This window comes from Nannospalax galili, unplaced genomic scaffold, assembly GCF_000622305.1.
Source record: "Nannospalax galili isolate Female #2095 unplaced genomic scaffold, S.galili_v1.0 scaffold1007, whole genome shotgun sequence".
Lineage (NCBI taxonomy): Eukaryota > Metazoa > Chordata > Mammalia > Rodentia > Spalacidae > Nannospalax > Nannospalax galili.
The window spans coordinates 35,955-42,757 of NW_008355473.1; positions in this window are offsets into that span (position 1 = coordinate 35,955).

The following is a 6,803-nucleotide window of genomic DNA, read 5'->3' on the forward strand; positions in this document are numbered from 1 at the left end:
TTTGCCAGCCCATGCCACCCCCAGTACCGGGGACACTCAGATGCAATGGGGAGCCTAGTCAAGCAGGGACTCATTTATTGCAGGTGTTACAGAGCTTATAAAGGTGCCTGGAAATCCCCCCTCCCCCCTGAGGGTGTATCTTAAGGATGGTCACTGGGCTGATCATACACTCCTCAAACTTTCAAAGCAAGTCAGGCGGAGCCCCAGTAACTTCCTCTCGGACTTCTGCAAGGCGGGGCCTTTAGGTCCCCACAGAGCTCCAGAGAGAATTTACCACAATCCACCTGAGAAGATAAAACCAGATGACTTAGACTCAATGGGTCCATGTTGGTATTTCATTCCATCCAGCTGACTCCTTTGGTGAAAAGTGGATTTTTCTTGGAGCACCACATTGTGGAGGTATAACTGTGGATGCAAAAAAACCGCAACTCTCACCTCCAAAGTTATAAGAGAAAGCTTATTCTGGAGCGAAATATGGGTGACATATCCTGGAAATACAGATTTAGATCACTCCAAATTCCATGTTCCAGTGTGGAAGCAGGTTCATGAAGTTTTTTTTTTTTTTGGTTCAGACAGGGTCTCCCTGTAGCCCCAGCTGGAACTCACTATGTAGACATCCACCTGCCTCTGCCTCCTGAGTGCTGAGATTAAAGGCGTGCGCCACCAAGACCAGCCCATGAAGTTTTAAGAGTAACAGAACGAAGAAGAAAGTCATAAATAAGGTCATTTAAAAAATATACTGGTAGAAAGATTACGTAGACAGAACAAAGTGGGGAAATCTCTCTAGGCCTCAGAAGCTCTGATGACAGCTTAGCCTTTTTGGCTGTTGGAAGCTAGGGTTTTGTTAAATTAATACATGCCAAACAGTTTTCATTTGTTAGCCACAGAATATTAGGTTCAACACAGAGGTAGGCAAGGAATCACTATTTAGAGGGCTCATCATAGTCTAAAATAAATTGTGATTAGGCTGGAAACCCTCATGTGGAACTAAAGCTGAATCAGAGAATGAAAATAAAACACAGGTTTTGCACTATTAACATGTCCTATGAGGATGGACACAGCAGCCTCAGCCATCCCCAACACCAAAAGTTCTGGGCCCTGCCTTTCTGTTCTAAGAGGTGGTGCTGTGCTTGCTACCCACCAGGGCTACAGCCTCCTGTGGGCCTCTTTCCAGCAGTTTCTGTAAGTTCAAAACCCACCAACCCCTACCAACATTCCAGGAACACATGAATTTTAAACAACCAAAACTGGGGTGGGAGAGACGGCTCAGTGGTTAAGAGCACTGATTGCTCTTACAGAGGACCCAGGTTTGATTCCCATCACCCACATGGGGGCTAACGGTCTTCTGCAACTCCAGTTCCAGGGGGATTCCGAAGCCACCTTCTGACCTCTGCGGGCATTGCACGACATGGATGTATTTACACACATGCAGACAATATGCTCATACACATAAAATAAAATTTAAACAACCAAAATTTACATGAAAAGAAACTAGATTGAGAGCCAGATGTGGTGGTGCATACCTTTAATTCCAGAACTAGGGAGGCAGAGGTAGGAGGATCTCTGGTCTACCGAGGTTCAAGGTCAGCCTGGTACACATAGCAAGCTCCAGGCCATCTGGGGCTACAGGGAAACCATGTCTCAAAAAGACCAAAAAAAAAAAAAAGAAAGAAAAAAACTAGATATTTTTTTACATTTGTAGTATTTAATCAAATGTTTTTTTGTTTGTTTGTTTTTTGGTATTTTTTGAGACATGGTCCCTCTGTATCCCCAGCTATCCTGGAACTCAATATGTAGACCAACCAGGCTGGCCTTAAACTCACAGAGATCTGCCTGCCTCTGCCTCCCGAGTGCTAGGATTAAAGGTGCATCATCACACCCGGCTCAAATTATCTTTTAAATTTTTGTTTTTCTTTTGGACAGCTTGATTCCAAAGTTATAACCTCATCGAATGGCTAACTCTAACTCTAGGAGAGATTGATCCTTAATATTTAAATTATCATGGCTCTAATCTCTGAGCACTGGCTTCGTCAGTTATACTGTATTGATATTATACCAAATTTAGTTTGAAAGATCCTGGCCAACTGTACTATAGGACAGCTTAAATACTTAATGAAGAAACAACAGTACTTAAGGTATAAAACATCCTAAGTGTTGTTGGTATTAAAAACTGATGACTTTTGTATCTTCCTATTAATCAGATTGGTTGGAGTCAGTTTATATAAATAGGAAAAAGTTTATGTTTTGGCGATAAGAATTTGGATTTTAAATGTAGGCAACCCCAAAATGGAGTTTCTTTCAAAAGATTTAAAATAAATTTTTGTGAATTTTAGGCTGATAAGGCCAGGCTAAGTGGTGCATGCCTTTAATCCCAGCACTTGGAAGGCAGAGACAAGCGGATCTTTATGAATTTGAGGTAAGCCTGATTTACATAGTTCCAGGCCAGGTGGGATTACAGGGAGACCCTATATCAAAAAGACAAAAATAATTTCTTTTTGTTAATTTAAAAACTAGATCTTTAAAATCTAAATTATACTGAATAGTGAGGTTTTCTCTTTTTTTTTTTTCAAAGACAGTGAAAACACTTGAATTTTTTTTTCTATATTGTGAGTGAGTTCCAGGCCAGCTGTGGCTACAGGGAGACCCTGTCTCAAAAAAAAAAAAAAAAAGACAAGGAGCAAGGACATATCTTGACCAGACTGTACAATTATGTACATCTTGCCTATTTTTTAAAGTTTTTAAAATTTAAAAACTCATGTTAATTCTCTGAAAGAAAGGTCTAGAACCATTAGCCACCTCCACTTGTTAAACCACAGTAGGTCACATTGATTTACTATCCTCTCTTTGTCCTTTGTCGTTGTTTTGTTTCTTGACTTGGCATACTGGACATGGAGCCAAGCAGTCTTAGCTTGTTGTGGCAGCTGGAGTTGGGACTTTTTCCATTAACATTTTACTGTGAGCTAAATGGACTAGGCCAATTAACTACTTCAGTTTACATGAGCACTTACAAGTCAATTTGGTAGTGAGTAAATGATGTAAAAAATATGCATAACTAGACAGTGCACACATAAAATTATACATAAACACATTAAAAAAAATTTTGTGTATATGAATGTTATGCCTGTTATGCATGTGTGTAAGTGCACCCATGTCATGTAATGCCCACAGAGGACAGAAGAGGGCACTGGATCCCCTGGAACTAGAGTTACAAATGGTTGCCTGCCAGCATGTGTGTGCTGGGATTCAAACCTGGATCCTCTGCAAGAACAGCCAGTGCTCTTAACTGCTGAGCCACCTCTCTAGCCCCACATATATACATTTTTAAAAACCAAGATTTTTAATGTTTCTGTTTGGGGGGATTATAGCTCCTGCGAGTCTCACTGTGAAAAGGAAACAACACAAAGCAACATATATATCCATTGTTTTACATGTAGTCCAACCTCAATAAAAATCTTACATTTAAGTTTTATGTTAAGAATATTTTGAAAAAGAAATCATGATTTTCATGTTACCCATGACTTGTAAAATGAAAAATTTTTAAATTATATATATTAGAATCTGTTTTGGAGGGAAATCTTTTCTTTTTTTGATACTGTTGGGATTTTTTTTTTTTTTTGTCTTTTTGAGACAGGTTCTCTCAGTAGCCCCAGACAGCCTGGAACTCACTATGTATATCAGGCTGCCTCTGCCTCTTGAGTGCTGGGATTAAAGGCCTGTACTACCATGCTCATGAATGTTGTTTTATATAAACAATGAACATTTTGATTTTTATGAAACACATAAACCCAAAAATATCATTTTAATAGGTTCTAAGATGTTCAGAGTACCTAATTTTAGCTGGGTGTGGTGGCACAGGCCTTTAATTCCAGCACTTAGGAGGCAGACACAGGCAGATCTTTGTGAGATGGAGGCCAACCTGGTCTAAACAGCAAGTTCCAGGCCAGCTGGAACTATAGGGAGAATTACCCCCCGCCCCAGCCCAAAGAAAACAAAAAATCAAAACAAAACTACACAACAGAAACAGAGTACCTGATTTAATAAGGCAGTATTTATCAGATTTATCAGGCCTTTTAATATGTCCCCAAGATACATTTATAAACCTGCACATGCGCATTTTAATTGGTCATACCAAAAAAAGTAATAATTTTAACACATAATAAAAATGAATGAAAGAAAAACTAAAATGTTCACATTTGCTTAAATTTTTTTCTGTGGCTGTGAACAATAAACACATGAATACAGTTATCACAGACACACAATGACTGAATTACATGCAATCCAGCTGGACCTAATGTTAAAAAATGATAGAAAGTTTAAACCCCTATTTCCTTGACATGTGAGAAAGGCTTAGTAGCACAAAAGAGCAACAGGTGATGTTTGTCATACAGACCTTAATGTCTCTTGCTCTTCTTCAGGGCTGAATAGCTGAGGGAGAGATGCCTGTACTGATGACAAAGTTTTTCTTAATGTTGCTTTAGGCCAAAGGTGTTGCTGTTGATTTTTACTCTTTTAATTTATGGTGAGGCTAGATTATATTTCCCATGTTTGCTTTTGTATCAAAAAGAGAAAGGAAAGGAAAGAATAAAAGCTTAGGTTCTTGGACCTGCATCACCTAGTGACTCATGTCAGTCTGGGATATACTTCCCTTCCTGGATCTGGCAGTGCTGGCTAGTCTCTGATCTTGAATCAGGCAACACAGGCCTGTCCCATCTAGCCATTTACCCAGCCATTTGCTCATTGCCAGTGCAGGTGGCTCTTTTTCCCTTCCAAGCATTCCTGGAGACCCTTAGATCAGAAATACTTCCGTCCAGTGTAAAGTTGAAAGACACAGATACACATAATAGCTGGGGATTTTCTTCTAACCTCTCATAAAGTAAGAACATGTGGATGGAGTTTAAATTTATCTACATAGGTCTAAAAAGTTCCATCATAGGGAGGAAACCAGCAGGGTTCCCCTTGTTGAAGCTGTTAGCTTTACAGAAGGCAGAGGAGACTGGCAGGAGTGCAGGGAAGCAGGGGGTGCTTTTTTTTTCTTTTTTCTTTTTTGTCTTCTGGATCACAGAGATCCACCTGCCTCCTGAGTGCTGGGATTTAAGGTATGTGCCACCACACCCGGCCCTGGGAGCGTTTTTTTAAGGCCTCAGGTTAAGAGAAAGTATAGAAATGCTGTTTTGGGAAGCAGTTCTCCATGGTGCCTTGGACTGCTCTCTTGGAGGCAAGAGACTGGCTTAGGACATCTGAGGGATGAGCTTTTATGATGTCCTTAGAAAAAACCTTTAGGATGCCCTGACATTTGAGATGCAAGGATTAGCATCCAGTGACATCACAGTGTACCAGTTAATGTGTCAACTAAGGAATCAATGAAGTCTACAGTTCTTCCTACTTTACTGCTGAGTGAGATGTGGGGGGCTAGATGTGGGGAGCTGGTCACTGCTTCCTTCTCCCTGAGGAACTGGGGTTACTTCTGTCTCCTGGCCAGCCCTCAGTTTCTTAGCAGGCCCCCATTTGCTCCTCCTGTAGGTGGGACACCTACATGCTCTGTGCCTGCAGGAGTCACCAGTGAAAAGGAGAAAGTAGTGAGCTGGACTAAGAGGCAGGACACACAGAACAGGCTCAATAACTCCCCAATGAGGACTAGAACCTAGCCATATTTTTGGACAGTCAGATAGATAAAGGGCCACTGATAAATAATAAAGTTGGCATGTTGGGGACTCCTGCTGTGTAAAGTAGCAGTTTCTCCATGTCCGGAAAGCCCACGGGCTCAGATTCAAATGCAGAGACTCCTTTTTCAGCAGGGTGCTTTCCTGGCATCTTCCTGACTCATCTTTTGAAGCAGCCATCACAGAAACATGGCCTCCAGCTCTGGAAACTGCCAGCCTTTCCTGTGTGATTTTTCAGGCAGCCTGGCAGCCTGGCAGCTGGCAGGAGCCACATGTAAATGGGGCATCCTAAACGTACCTATCAGCTAAAGTTTTTTACTACCACCCCCATAGTATAAATATCCTGGTTTCCCCTCAATAATTCATATTCTCTCTAGCTTTTAGAAGTAGGCAACAGTGGGGAGGATATTCCCCCACCTGTCAGGCCATCGCAAGCTGTGCACAGCGCGGAAGGACCAAAGCTTCATGAGTCAGCACCCTCGGGGGTGGGCGGTGGGGGGCTTCCAGTGCTGCAGCACCTTCTGAGTCATCCCTGCCCCTGTAAGTCAACCCACACTCCCGACCCTGTAAGTGACCCCTCGCCACACTCCTGTTAGTAACTCCAATAAACTTTCATTGGTTCACCACGGTGGACTTTGATGTAATTGTTACTTTGGTCTGTCGTGGGTGGGTTCCCTTTCTGGGGCAAGCAAATCGTGTGTGTGTGTATCTGTGTATGTGGTACGGTGTGTATGTATCTGTGTATGTAGTATGGTATGTGCGTGAAGTGTGTACTGTGTGTGTGTGTCTCTGTGTGTGTGTGTTGCACTACCCTAGAAGCCTGTCATACAATAACATCTTAGCATCAGCACATGGCTGTGCTCCAAAAATATCTGAATGCATCAAAAAGGTAAATGCAGGGGGCTGGAGAGATGGCTCAGCAGTCAAGGGCACCGGCTGCTCTTGCAGAGGACCTGGGTTGGAGTCCCAGCACCCACATGGCAGCTAACAACTGTCTGTAACTCCAGTTCCAGGGATCTGATGCCCTCTTCTGACATCCACAGGCACTGTGTGACATGGGCGCACTTACATATATGCAGGCAATACACTCATAAAATTAAAAACAAATTTTTTTTTTTTTTTAAATGGAGCTGGGTGTGGTGG